Below are 15,558 nucleotides of genomic sequence, written 5' to 3' on the forward strand. Positions count from 1 at the left end.
ATGGCCATCTATATTTCTTTAGTTACGGACCACTACATATCCTCCAGGTCATGTCAACTAATGCTGACTCGCAATCACAGAGGGGAAAATTGTATGGAGAGTCAATTAGAAGGACAGAGAAAAAAATATGCAATAATGTATTTCTTCAAGATTCTGAAAAGGCATCAGGTTTGTTAGTAGTCTTTACACTCAACACATTTTCTGTTTGAAACAGTGTCCTTAAAGTGCTTTAATCATTACTACAATCATGTCACACACACTTTTTTGTCTTTAATTTCCAGTCTTGTGAACTATCAGTTCAAATGATTTTTTTTCTAATCCTGATGTACCATCACCAGGAGAGATTTTCAGGCTGCAGTGATTCTATCACCTCTGTGCTGATGAGAGGGTCTCTGCTTACATGTCACCATCTAGAACCTCATAAGAAATGCAGCTGATGCAATGGAAAATGAATCCAGCTCCCTAATTCTTAGCTGAGTTGGGTCAGCGGAACTAATGTTTGGAGCAATGTCTCTTTAATCTTTAATCCCTTTTCTTCATTTAAAGTAAGAAGTTATAACTGAATATGCACAGCATGAAGATCTGATTGATAAGGAAGTACAATTTGTAGTAATTTTCAGAGTAAAGCAACACAGTATTATATATGTACAGAATAGTTATTATATGGAAATTCAGAACTACTCCTCTCATGCCTCAGTGTGGCAGGAACAAGTAAGAAGCCATAGGGCAAGTTCTCTGTTCAAGATATTCCCAGCAACTTCTCTAATTGCCTCCATAGGCAGAAACTTCTTTCCAAGACAGACTTTTTTTGGATTGTGCAAAGGTCTTTTGGTTCTTCCTATCTTTTGCTTGTGGTTGAGATCCTCAGGAACTTTCTTTATTACTTCGCAAGGAAGATGCCCATGACAGCTTAAGGGAGAACATACAATACTTGCTATGTACATCATCTTTTATCAATTTTGTCTCAGCTGTCTGAAATGTAGGGGTTCTATGTCTACGTATAAAACAACAGACCTTAACTCTCTATCTGGATATCTAAAAGGGTTAGAGTTGTCCCACTTCAGAAGAACCTCAGAATGAAACCAAGAAAAACAAAATGCTCCATTGGCAAGAAACAGAATCTGAGATGACAAATTGTATTACTTACTATTACTCATTACACTTATCTAAGGATTACTATAGCAGTGTAAAATATCTTAAACAAAGCCATAAAAGCAGTTGCATAAGAAATTACAGTAATGTAATACTGACTGCTTTCAAACCTACAATCTCTATGGACACTTCTATCAGTAAGGCCTCCAAAACATGGACGAGACTAGATAATCTGGTGAAGTCACATTAAATTTTCTTTTCAGCTGCATGCATCTTTGCAGATGTGTGCTTTCAGAACTTGTGCTGAAAATCAGAATTTTCCTCTCACAGGATCTCTATATAATATTTCATCAAAAAATGTATTTGGCTCTGTCAAGATCAAATTTCTTTTTGTTTACACTCCTCAAATTCTGAGACAGAAACAACTTGTTACTAGCTAATAATACAATAATACTTTACATATGATTTGTTTCATATTCTGATACATTTCTCTAGTTTTGGATAGAAAGAGAGATCTTATCATTTAGAACAAGAGTGAATATGTAATTTTTTGATGAAATTGTACTTTGGCCAGCATTTTTAATAACAACACTTTGCCTCCCACCTTGTTCAGTACCAACTCAGGAAAAAGTGTGTCCTTACTGAGTGATCATATGTCCTCTCTGAACCAGCAGTAAAAGTTATTACTGAAGGTCATTTCCTGTTTCTTCACAGTTTAGTACCGATCCAGACCAACCTTGTTTAGCCTGAAATCAGACAGTGTCAGAGTTCAAGGTCTTATGACTGCAGGCAAAATGAACTGGGCCCAGTCATTAAATTGAATGTTATGTATAATTTCAGTTTAAAAAGAAGAAGATCTAAACCAGCACAGTTTATAGATGCTGAGATCACAGCTGATGCTTTTGTTTACTGATGCATTTTTCTACCACATACAAAAGCTTTGTTAAGGCTGTAACACACTAGTTCAGGGAAATAAGATACAGATGGAAGTTAATGAAATAAAATAGACGAAATGTAGCACACAACTATAGAGATACTTTACAGCTCCTACTAAGTGTGTGCTTCAGTTTCATGTCAGACGTTTCACCAGGATAACAGCAGATATTAAAACTAAGCATGCATGAACAATGTCCCTATTTAATGTTAATTTGACAACAACAAAAGGAAAACTAGGAACTTTACAATAGCACTTTCCAGGACCTTCTGAAAACCAATAAACTAATTGCAAAAAGTGCATGAATCTCAACAATAGCTCTGCAACAGTCTTTGCACATGAGATGTCTAAGCGAGTTTTCACTTGGAGTACCTTGGGGTCTACAGAAAATCTGAAAAGCACTGCTCTAGAGGTTACAGGCAAAACGTCATCAAGAGTACATTTGGCTTACCAAGCTACACGTTGATCTTTCTGCATATACCTTGTCTCAAAGGAAGACATTTCTGAAGAACTGAGCTACCATTGAGACATAAAACATAGGATAAGTATTTTTAAAAATTCCTATTTGTTACCAGTTCTCATCATGTCACTAGTTCTATTTCTGAGAATTCTTCAAGAAATTTTGCTGATAAAGAAGCTCTGCATTCTGGCCATGTTTACAACAGTATTATTAAAATTTATACCAGAACTGTAGATGTGTCACAATTTATTATTTTGAAAATAACTTTCATATCTGTACTACAAAAAGCAGAATATTGTATCTGACAAGGTCTCCTGCTCCTGAATATTTACCCCAGATGTTAGGCATGCTTGTGCAGTCTGGGATGCTGTGGCTACATTCTTGTAGAAACCATATTTGCGTAAGAGGAGTGATGCTGCTCACTCTGGAGATATTCTGGGCATGGCTCAGTCCTGAATGGGCAGAACAAATCCACAAAGGATCTACACTACTTTCCAGCAGCCTGGAGCTGACCTTCTTTGTCAGAATTGGCAGTTTTTACAGAAATTGTTTCAGATGACAGGTATTATAACATTAAAAGTTCAAGATTCTTTTTTGACAATTTAGCAGCCCTACAGGTCACTGTGTTTGGATAAAATACAGTGGTACATTGTCCCTTTTGAACTTTTTCTCATCTGACAGACACTGAAAAAATCTCTCTAATAGTTGGTTAAGGAGTCTAATTTGTGTGATTATGTAACACTTACCACTTTTAGTTTCATGAAATAGGAAATTACGTAGCTGTGGATGGTTCCAGACAGTCACAGTGGGGACAATGAACAGAGAAGGACCACTAGGGAAAACTGTCTGATGAGCTGAAAGATCCTTCCTTGTTCAACCTAGCAAGTGAAGGTTGAAAGGAAGAGAGGCACATCTATAGCAAACAGCAAGCAGGAAGAAAAGACATGTAAGCTCAAGGAGAACATTGGCTTAAAAATGATTAGGCAAAGTAAGTCTGGAAATTAGAAGAAAGTATGTGAAGTTTAAATGAGGGGTGAGCACTCCAGTGCAGGGGTGAAAACCTTGTTAGCTTTAAGATGGAGCTTGAGCATAACATGACTGGCTGCAGTAGAGTGGGACTAAACAGGGTCTATTACAATAATCTGTCCCTACTTGAATCTTAGAAGTACACAAGCTGTCCACCTGGAACTTCAGGACCGCAGGGAGGCATTTTAGTGCCTGGGACACCTTCTCTGCACCCATTTAACGCTTCAGGACTTCTTTCAGACTGAAGCCCCTCTTTGTCAAAGGCAAATCCTACCCTAAAAATTCTGCAGTCTGTAATGGTGAAGATGTATCCCAGATGTAATTGAGAAGGGTAGAAATTATGCAATAGGAGCAGGACTAGCAACAGGTTCAGAGTGCCTTTTTATGCCCACTATGTGTCCCATCTTCTCCTCTGTCACAGTGATGTCAGTGGTTTCAAGAAAAAGGGACTAATAGCTCTAGTGCCCCCTCAACTTCCTTTCCTCTTGTATCAGAAATAGCGTGGCTAGCAGGACTAGGGAAGTGATTGTCTCCCTGTACTCGGCACTGGTGAGGCCGCATCTCAACTACTGTGTGCAGTTTTGGGCCCCTCCCTACAAGGACATCAAGGTGCTGGAGTGTGTCCAAAGAAGGGCAATGAAGCTGGTGAAGGGTCTGGAAAACAAGTCTTATGAGGAGCAGCTGAGGGGATTGCTTAGTCTGGAGAAAAGGAGACTGAGGGGAGACCTGATTGCTCTCTACAACTACCTGAAAGGATGTTGTAGCCAGGTGGGTGTTCGTCTCTTCTCCCAAGTAACAAGTGATAGGACAAGAGGAAATGGCCTCAGGTTGTGCCAGGGGAAGTTTAGATTGAGTATTAGGAAAAAATTCTTCACCGAAAGTGTTGTCAAGCACTGGAACAGGCTGCCCAGGGAAAGTGGTTGAGTCACCATCCCTGGAGGTATTTAAAAGAAGTGTAGATGTGGTGCTTAGGGACATGGTTTAGTGGTGGACTTTGCAGTGCTAGGTTAACGGTTCGACTTGATGATCTTAAAGGTCTTTTCCAACGTAAACGATTCTATGGTTCTATGATTCTTTTTATCTATTACTCCTCTCTCCAGTAAACAGACCTTTAAAAAGGGAAAATACAAGAGCAACATCACAAGAGAGATGGCAGGCAGCTGAACATAAGTCTTTTCTCTATTCAGTATTTATTATGCATCAATATCCTAGGGCATGAAGACATATGTCAGTATTTTCAATCTGCAGGTCTCTAAGAAGTTATGAACAATACAAGTGAAAATACACTCTATATCAGGCAGGAAAGCTGCTGAAGTGTCACATTGCCTTGAGGAACAACGCATACCCACTCTGCATTAGGGAAAGGAAAGAGATTGTACTCAGTTAAGCTCTCTCTACATAAAAAAAACCTTTTGTTTGTGAAAAATAACAGTGTCAGTAAATAGGATTAATTTTCAAGAAAAAACCCCACTTTTTTCCTGTGTCAGCAGTCCTGCTTTTCAAATTATTTATAAATACATTATTCCATACTTGAAAGAAAACTCTGTCAAGCTCTTGAGGTCTTTGGGGTTTTGTTGTTTTGTTGGGTTTTTTGCATGGTTGCTGGCCTTATCAGGTATATCCTGATCTGGAAATAAGCATTTGATCATTTAAAAGTGAATGTAAATGTTTGGCTTTCAACCAGGCAAGCTGTGAAAAAGGAAGTTCTTTTTCAGTCAGCTATAAACACTTCTAGTTCATTTTTTACTTGGCTTTTTTCTTATTTTTAGTGGTGTTTACTCATTATATGTGCCAATCATTACAGAAAGAATACAAGAATACTTGAAAATAGGTATGAGGAAATACAGTACTGAGGGCCTGGAAATTTTGCATACAAAAAGACTGGCTAGGGAGCATTTATATTTACTCTTGAAAAAATAAATACACAGACCATTGCCTATTTTTCAGAAATTTTTGAGGATACCAGAAAAGGGCATTGGCTTTCCTTATATATGTTATTAAGAATATATACATCTCCTACATTTAGTAACATTAATCCCTGTAATGGGGATGGTGTTGAGGCTCATTGGCATTAATCATTCCATGGATATTTGCTCAGTGAAGTACAATTACTAGTTTCTAGTCAAGGCGGGCAGAATAGAGATGCACTACAGGGACCCATGATTCCTGTTTGAGCAGCTGGAATGGAAATTTATAGAGCAAAGGCTAGTATTCATTTTGGCATTGCTATTACAACTGCCAGTCATTCCCACCCTCATTGCCAACAAAGTGTTGTCTGCCAAGCATGGTAGCCCATCTGAAAGAAGCTTCACCAAACATTGCACTGGCTCTGAGTCTCACTCATGTTAACACAGCTGAGGCTTGAAAGGAACCCTCAGGGACAAGCAGCAAATACTCTAAAACTAGATGGACAAATGGAAAACTTTGCCTCTAGTCAAGGCAGTAGAAGCTCTGCCAAACTTTCTGCCTCTAGAAATCACTCCTAGCATACCTCTGCTTCTAGCTGCTATCATTCATCTTTAGGAACCCGTTGGAATGGCACAGGCTTTGTGGAGCAGAAGGGGAGAAGACAGATGGCTAAAATGTCTTCTCATATCCTGTCAAATCCAAGCCTTACAGTGGCACAGAAACACATGGGACCTAACCAGATCCTTCCTCTTTTGTTCCAGTCTGTCTCTGATGAACACACTGTACTATAAATTGATTCCCAGAGCAATGAATAAAAAATGAGCAATTAGAAAATCTGCCTCACCTAACTGTATTGCCATCATTGTCCATCTGGTCTCATGTTAAACAACTTATTTGAGAGAGACTGTTACACAGAGTCACTCCAGTAACTTTCCTTTTTTTAATGTTAAACTCCCCCGCAAACTATCAGAGGCAATTTCTGTCACACTGTCTTCCTCCTCTGTGCTTATACTTTGCACGTGCTTTACAGCACTTGTTCTAACCACTTGCATTCCTCATTTTGCCAATATAGACACATTTAGTTCTCTGCAGCAATCACTTCAAATGAGACACCACAGTTGGAAGAAACTATTAGGCAGCCAGATCTCTGCAGTAGAGGATTTATCAGTCACTGTATGTCTAACCACTGCTGATAGCAGCAGGACCAAACTCATGCAAGACTACTGGTCAACACCAGAGTACTAGAAACGTGATTCCTCCCATTGCTGCAAATTATTTCTGTGTTCAAACCTAAATAGAACAACCCTATTTCTACTCCCAGCCACCGGCATTTCTGTACATGATCCTCTAGATCTTTTGTGGAGTTAAGGTGGAGAAATTAAGACAAAGACATTTGCAAGGACTTGCATGCCCAGTTCCTTTTGGAACATCCAAAAAACCAGAGATGGCTTTGAAATGCTCATGCCTAATCTGCTTATTTCCATAAGAAACAAATTTTCATTAGAACATCTTTTTCCTTCCAGTAAGTGGCTAAAACCCCCCAAACACAAAACATATTATACAACCTCAAGAGGGCAGCATGGTATTTCAAGAATCACCTTTCAAAAACAATAATCTAGCCTAACAGCAGGCTCTAATGACAGCACAGAATTAAGGTTGTTGCAAACATTAATTGTAGAAAAAGGCAAAAAATAAGGTAAATCCATGGCAGTGACATTAGCTCACCTGTTTTGCGGCTGTCCATGTAGCGCCACATGACTCACAGTAGCAGATGATGCAGCATTGCAGTTTCCAGATATATGTCCCACATGCTGTAGCAGCTACATCAGCATAGCCCTCCGTGCCAGTTCTTGCTTAATCAATACCTACTATAAGCAATCTGTTGAAAATTGTGATAGCACTGTGTCTAGGGCAAGGATCAGCCTAGTGCTGTGATAATGAAAGTCTTGCCTGTGAGTGGTAATAATTCTGTTCATGCTTTCAAATGGTACATAGAAATTTAGGATTATAGGAACACTAACTGCAAGGTGAACTCATGAGTAACTGAGTACAGTTGCCTTTTATCACACTGCATCATTTTGTCCTTTCATGAAAGTATTATGTTCCACCTTAAAATTACATTGTTTTTCCCTCTCACTACTTCTCTTGGAAGACTATTTCAGAATTTCTTTGCTCTAACTGACCCTCTATAAAAATTTCACCCTGGATTTATTCTTAGCCAAATTCTATCTTTTGGTTCTTTGTCAACATTATCTGCTAGCCCCTGCACTGCCTCTGTTTTGCTTAATTAAACATGTTTCTATCTTTTATGCTACGACAAACCCCTCCAATTCCTTGATCATTTTAGTAACAATTCTGTCTGCCTGGTCCCATTTTAATCTTCTTGCATGAGCACAGATGATTGATAACTATATTCCAGACGAATAATCCCCAAATCACTGGCCTTAATACTTCTTAAAGTCTATTGGAAATTCATCATGTCACCACATATGCCTTTTATAGCACTGATGAGTTAGGGGTGGCAATGTTAGTATGTATTCTGAAGATTTGGAGGAGAAATAAACTTGAGAGTTAGCTGCAGGTACAACCTCCAATTCTACCATCACTGTGCAACAGTTCAAGACAAACAAGACTGCATCTCAGGTACCTCATTTTAGAAGGGTGATCATATCCACCCATGCTACTATAGACCTGATACCACAACTACAATATTATATAGAAATCTAATACATACCATATGTCTTAATAGCATACTTTTCAGCTCACTAAAGTAGTATATCTGCTGTAATTCTCACAGTGATCTGTCCAAGAGCTTTGATGCTGGTATAACACTGCATAACTCATAGTAGTTCACATATTGTGATAATTTATTTTTTCAGTTGAATTTTCTAAAATAAACCCCCTCTCATTCCAGAAGAATGCCTTCTAGAATTATTCTTCAAATTGGTGTGATTAGTTTCATCATTAATCCTGTGTACTAAGGAGAAAATTTCTAACAGCACTTTTATGAACACTGCTTCTCAACATCTTTCTCTCTCCCAATTGTACATTGCAAAATAAAACCTAATTTATTCCTGATTTCTTTGCAGGTTATATTTTTTGTTAGTTTTGGGTTTGTTTATGAGAAAGCATTTGACTTGAAACACAAAGGACTACTCCTGGCATCAGAAAAGTGTCCAGTGATTGCACAATAGAATAATCAGCAACATTTCTCATATAATCAGGATCTCATACTTGATATCCATCCCACATATATCAATTCTTCCAAAATTATTTGTGTTTAGCACTGTGTGTTTTGATCTTGCAGCAAATTATCTATGCCCTGGCTAAGCCAATCCTAACAGGGGACATTCAGCACAAAAACACTGCAATTATTTGCATCGGCAAGACTTGGGCAAGTGCTAAACCTCTCCCAGAGGCCAGTGTGCTGGTGATATGCGCATCTCTGGGTGAGATGTATTTAGTGCCCTATCAGCCAGAATCCTACTAAAGACAACTTTGTGTTTGTGACTTGGCTGGACATAAGCAGTGCTACAGGGGAAGAAGAGCTACCACACTCATTGGCCTCATGCTCACATCTAGCAAGCAATTTTCGCTCTGCCTGTGAACATAAAATAACACATTGTGAAACAATACAATAGCCAGGGTATCTGGCATTGCACAGCATCCTAAACAGAGTAAGTTTCATTCAGTCCTTGGCCTAGGAGTGCAGTGAAGCTAGATACCAATTCCAGCCATACTGAAACACGGAGTGCTCCATAAACCACAGAATTCAAAAAAGGATTCAAGGAAGTGGTGGCAGATATTGGGTCTCCTGCATGCTATGTAGTTCAGCAGCTAGCCACAGTTAACACAAAAGAAAATGCAATAGCAAGTTACTCTTCTGAGGTTCTGTGTTCAACAGATGGTTTGCTAGCTCACTTTGTCTATCAGAACCGAACACTACCTCTTCTCTTTCCAAGTGGAATTTGTCCTGCTCTCCTGAAGTTTATTGGGGGAATCTGTTCTAAGACTTCTGCATTCAAAATAACAATCCATTTAGATGCTCTTGATTTTACAAGGTTTCTACACATTTAAATAAGTGATTTGATGTGAAAAAAAGCAAACACAAAAAGCTTCCAGATAGAATCACAGCTGAAAAGACAGAACTTACCAATGACTGACCTAATCCAAGTGGGCTCTGCAATTGCATAATTCCTAGGAATTTAAAAGTAGCACTTCTACATGCCTGGATCACTGATTCATTCTGGTACTGTTTAACGCTACTGCTTCTTGTAATGTATGGCCTGTACAGATGCAACCTACAGCCCTGTTGACATTTGGCTGACTTCTCTGAGAATTCTGATTCAGAGACCAGTTTTCTTGCAGAGGAGGATGAGTACACTCACATCTATGGATTAGTCCTGGCAACTTTTTTCTAGTTCAGAAAGGAAAAGGGAAAAGGTAACAGGCTGTGACTCTTCAGAATAAATCACTAGCTCACACCTGCAATGCTGATACAGCTCCATGAAACTGGGGAAATTTCAGCTGTAAAAGTTTCTGGTATCTTTTTTTTCTAGCTGATCTCTATATTTTATTGACCCAGGTACCTAGCAATATTCAATTACACAAAGAAAAGAGAAATATATGATACCATTTGCACAAATGCAATTACATTATGGTAGTGATAAAACATGTGGGTGGGATTACCCAGTACTGGATACTATAATCATTTATCCTGTTGAGAAGCCCGCAGCTTAGTCCTTCACTTCTTTCACTCCCCAAACTTCTTCTGAGTCAGACTCAGGGTGTAATCATTTTCTGTTAGAGAAAGGCAGGGAAAGTGAGGCTGTCAAGAGGCAAGCTATGGCTCTCTGAGTCTCTTCCCCAAAACCCAAACCTGGAGAATGTTAAAGGAGATGGAAATCTGCTTTGACACTTGCCATATGGCAAAGCTCAAAATTCTATCCTCTGAAAAGAAATAGCAGTAACACATGTCTGTAGTCACGTTTTCCTCCAGCCCCAACACATATGCTGTACCAAGATTAGGGTTTCCTGGGGACTAGACACAAGTTCAGCCTTCCCAGCTGGAGAATCCTAAGTACCTTCTGGTCAGTATGTCCTGTTTCAAACCTGCATTGGAAGTAGAGTAGCCCCTTATGTTCGTGCTTCAATCCAAGTGCCAGAGCTGTACATCCATCTGTGCTCACCCCCAACCCCACGCTTTACATAAACGGAGCGGTCACTTTGTTAGCAGTTAGCAGGTTTTACACTGCTTTATTTACTACCTTGAGAAAAATCAAAGGAGCATCTCTGTGTCTGAAATTCACTAAAAAAAACACCATTGAGTGAACCAACAAAAAAGCACTTTTCACACTTAAGGTAGGTATTCAGTGACTTCCTTAATGTATATAAATATGTTCAGATTTGAGAGCTCAGTTAGTGGTGTCTGCTGTCTTCTATTAAATTCTTTGTGGTATTATTGGGTAAAATTATCTCGTAAGAGATATATATGATGAACAAGAGAGTAGTGGTGAATGGAGTTAAATCCAGTTGGCAGCTGGTCACAAGTGGTGTTCCCCAGAGCTCAGTCTTGGGGCCGGTCTTGTTTAACATCTTTATCAATGATCTGGATGAGGGGATCGAGTACGCCCTCAGTAAGTTTGTGGATGACGCTAAGTTGGGAGGGAGTGTCGATCTGCTTGAGGGCAGGAAGGCTCTGCAGAGGGATCTGGATGGGCTGGATTGATGGGCTGACGCCAACTGTATGAGGTTTAACAAGGCCAAGTGCTGGGTCCTGCACTTCAATCACAACAACCCCAGGCAATGCTACAGGCTTGGGGCAGAGTGGCTGGAAAGCTGCCGGGAGGAAAAGGACCTGGGGATGCTGGTTTACAACCGGCTGAACGTGACCCGGCAGTGTGCCCAGGTGGCCAAGAAGGCTTGCATCAGGAATAGTGTGGCCAGCAGGAGTAGGGAAGCGATCGTCTAGCTGTACTCAGCTCTGGTAGAGGCCACGCCTCAACTACTGTGTGCAGTTTTGGGCCCCTCACCACAAGAAGGACATTGAGGTGCTGGAGCGTGTCCAGAGAAGGGCAACAAAGCTGGTGTAGGGTCTGGGGCACAAGTCTTACGAGGAGCGGCTGAGGGAACAAGGGTTGTTTAGTCTGAAGAAGAGGAGGCTGAGGGGAGACCTGATTGCTCTCTACAACTACCTGAAAGGAGGTTGTAGCCAGGTGGGTGTTTGTCTCTTCTCCCAAGTAAGAAGTGATAGGATGAGAAGAAACTGCCTCAGGTTGTGCCAGGGGAGGTTTAGGTTGGATATTAGGAAAAAATTCTTCACTGAAAGGGTGGTGAGACATTGGAACAGGCTCCCCAGAGAGGTGGTGGAGTCACCATCCCTGGAGGTGTTCAAAAAGCGTGTAGACATGGCACTTTGGGACATGGTCTAGTAGACACGGTGGTGTTGGGTTGATGGTTGGACTTGATCCTAGAGGTCTTTTCCAACCTTAAAGATTCTATGATTCTATGATCTTTGGCTAGAGGATGAAAGAGAAAGTAAACAGCTTTGGCACCCTGTCCTCCAAAGACCAAAAGCAATATATCAGCCCAAAACACTCCAATTGTGAGAGCACATTGGAAAAGGAGATGGAGAAAGATAGGCTCCGAAACAAAGATCATAGGGCAAAATAATACAGATTAACAAAAATTATGTAGGAGTCCTGTTTCTTAACATGTGTTAAGATTTCTATCATTGCTAATGTTAATAATTGACATGAAGTGCAGTAAGAGTTAGATAACAGCAGGAACGTTCAGGCCAAGAACTCATTTCATTTTCCAGTGGTGTGAGGCACCGGGTAATGGGGAAATACAGAACCTTATTCCAGAGATGATCCTGCTTCACTGCATTACATCTTGAGGAATTTTATACTGTCTAGAAAGAGATTTCTGCTTGTGGCTGGTGTTCTTCAGAGAGTGGAAAAAGAACAGGATGTGAATTTTGTGTTCATGAAAGTGAGGAATTAATAGCAAAACCCTGAGTAAGATATAAGTTGCATGGGTATTGTGCAAGCCTCATCACACAGCACTGGCATCTCACCCCAATTTATGACCTGGAACATAGCAACTTTTACAGCTTTTAGCTGGAACTGTAAGTTGTACCAAAGTGTATAATGATTTTATAAATACAAGGGAAATAGGTAAAAGCTCCAAATTTCTTTTGCTCTTTAGCCTAGCTCAAGTATAAACTGGACAAAGTCTGATGACACACTGCACCCCCTTAGCCTGCAGATCACATTGCCGGCATTTGAGTTCAGTGTTTAAATACAGTCACTCTGTATTCCCTGAATTCAGAATGCACATGCAAGCCAAGATTTGCTCTCTAGCACAAGCAAACACAAGTAAATGAGTAGGAACAACTTAAGCATGGGTATGATCTGCACGTTCATGTGGGCAAGCCATATTTTAATTTTTACCATTATTTCTGATAGGGGTAACATTTTTAATGGCCTCAGAAAGTGCCAGAAAATCTCAGCCCACACAGACTGCTGAAATTAGTGTCCCCTGTGTACAGCTTGCCAGCCCCAAGAATTCACCAGAGAGAGGGGGCTCAGGCTTTTGCTTCTCCTTACACTGCCAGAGTCCTTGCTTTCTGGTTCGTACCACCAAAAGCCAGCTTAAACCAGAGGTGAATCTACTACATGATATAACAAACGGCTATTGCTCTTATTTGTCCTGTATGTTCTTATCTTACAGTTTGCAATTAATCACCACCCTCGAAATCAAACACTAAGGTATTTGTACATTCTCTTTGAAAATACATTTCAATTTCCTTTTACTTGAACTGCCCTGTCCTTTGCCACACCTGCTCAATGCATCATTCTGCATAGCACACACTGTACATACCTGAAGAGTCTGATGACTCATGCCAGACATGGAACATAATCACCATAGAAAGAATATAAGATTGAAAAGCGTGATGCAATTAAAGTTTAGAGGGATGCCTGTTCATTAGCAAATAATCACATTTGCATGGTGATGATAGTCACAGTACATCATGACTGATGACTAGGTTCTGTTCTCAGTAACACAAATTCTCTTCAGTGTGTGACTACAAGTTACATGAGGACCAAGTTTGTACTAAGCACCAAAGTCACGTACAGGAAACCTGTAAATCTAATGCCATTTATTTGGTATTTTTCGATGCATGTCAGCTTAGCCTTTGTGATTATTGAAATCTTGCTTATTCTCTTCTATCTGGAGATATTTTGCTCTTTGCAGAGGAGATAATTGGGGGAGGCTGATTTTATGGGAACAGCAGTGCAGATGAATTGGTCTCCTATCTAACATTTATGGGGAAAGTTTCCTTGGTTTCAGCATAGCTCACAGGTACAGTTGAAGGTACAACTAGTTTCTCCGTACTGCCATTAAGCTTAGAGTACTCATCAGGTTTTAAGAACAAATACCTTAGATGCCCAAAGCCATCCTTGACCCTCAGCATATAACCTGCAGGGACTGCTCCATTACCTCCCTCAGGTCATGATGGTTTTGTATCTTTTGTTTTCAGTACTGAAATGTTTTTGCTGTTCTGTCATGTTTTTGCACTATGAATTAAGAAGTTATATTTTGCAAATATGCAAACATATAGCTCTTAAGATTGTTAGGCTTCTATGTGCCTGAAGGACAACTATATTATTGCTGGAAATAGTCTCTGCTTGTTTAAAAGCACTAAACTTCTATTAAAAAAAGCCTGAAACAACTGTCCAGAAATGCTGAAAGCAATACTCCAATTGTTACACATCCTGAGACTGATTCAGTGAAGTTCTTGTCACAGATGTAAAGTTACATCCAGTCTGAGATCTCCTCACTCTCAAATGTGCATGAAGGAAAGCACTTGTAGCAGTACCAGAGCTGAGAAAGATGGGCTTCTTACAGTTTCATGGACTCACTGCAGTCAGCAATTGTTGACAAAAACTTCCAAGAGGATGGTATACTCACAGTGGTTCTCTGCTGTGTGGACTCTGTGATGTCTGTAAGTAGGCATTGTGAACTTCCATTATGGTAAGACACTGTTGTACATTAACCCTCCTTCCCTTCTTCTCCTTGTCAAAGAGGGTGGAACTGGTCAATATGGTTCAGAAGTTATAAGGACAAAAGGTGGAAGAGAAAGACAACATGATCAAATAAATCCTGTTTCCATAGAAAATAAGGCTAAAAAAAATCTATTGCATTTCAGAGAGCCTAGTTGGTTGTGAGGAATCTAAAAAAGCACACATCTGCAACCTCACATTTATGCATTACCCCTATTAATGTGGTGTGAAATACCATGTCTCCTGAACCAATACAAGGCCTGAGCTCTGAGTCTGCTGAACTCGTATCATGAAGGAAGGAATATGAACTAACTAATACTTTATTCAAAGTTTTACTGGCAGCTTGTCTGTTCTGATGATTTAACTGTTATTTACACTGAAACCAACATGCAAGAAGATTGTAGCCTGTGACTCCCAAGGGAGCAGCTATGGAATTTTTGCATTCTCCACGATGTTATGGGTTGGCAACCACTCCTGTGTGCTACACAGATCACTTCAATCCCTTGTGTTTATCCTATAAACAAGAAAGTGCTCCACACTGTTGTGCTAAAGAAAATAGCTGAAATCTAAAGCAGCTCAGTCCTGTTTAAGCTGTCCCCAGACACACTGCCTACCACGCGGGTTTGTTTTTCATGTATTTGTTAATGAAAACTGGCAGCAGATGCTACGCTTTTATTGAGCACATTAATCATTGAAAGAAAACAATATTTCTGCTGCTCTGGCAACTCCTGTACTACTCATAAATTAGGCCTGCTGCTTTCCTGTTAACCCTGTACATAATGTAGAACCCCTAAAGCACTGGGTTTCTTTGCAATAGTTTATTTCTGCTGTAAGACTGGATGACTACTGTGGATTCAAGTAAGATCTGAAACCTTCCATCTGGTTTCTGATTCAAAATTCAGCTTGTGGCAAGAAGTAGAAGCAGTGTGTGACAGGTGCTTGAATGCTTTTGAGACATAAGAATGCAATCTTGATCCAGTTGCTAGTTTTCACAGAATAGTAGTAGGAACAACAGCAGCTTAACACTACTGATTCCTGTCAGTCATAGCTATGTTATAGCACTCACAACA

General features: G+C 40.0%; 1 long non-coding RNA gene across 1 annotated transcript in view; it reads right to left on the reverse strand.

Annotated features, from left to right (window-relative positions):
• Positions 1–14,572, reverse strand: part of LOC142603851 (uncharacterized) — a 40,741-nt gene extending 26,169 nt beyond the window's left edge. Inside the window, exon 1 of the long non-coding RNA XR_012837747.1 lies at positions 14,397–14,572. This is a non-coding gene — a long non-coding RNA (uncharacterized LOC142603851). The remainder of the gene's footprint in view (positions 1–14,396) is intronic.
• Positions 14,573–15,558: the final 986 nt, after the last annotated feature.

Source organism: Balearica regulorum, chromosome 14 (genome assembly GCF_011004875.1).
Source record: "Balearica regulorum gibbericeps isolate bBalReg1 chromosome 14, bBalReg1.pri, whole genome shotgun sequence".
Lineage (NCBI taxonomy): Eukaryota > Metazoa > Chordata > Aves > Gruiformes > Gruidae > Balearica > Balearica regulorum.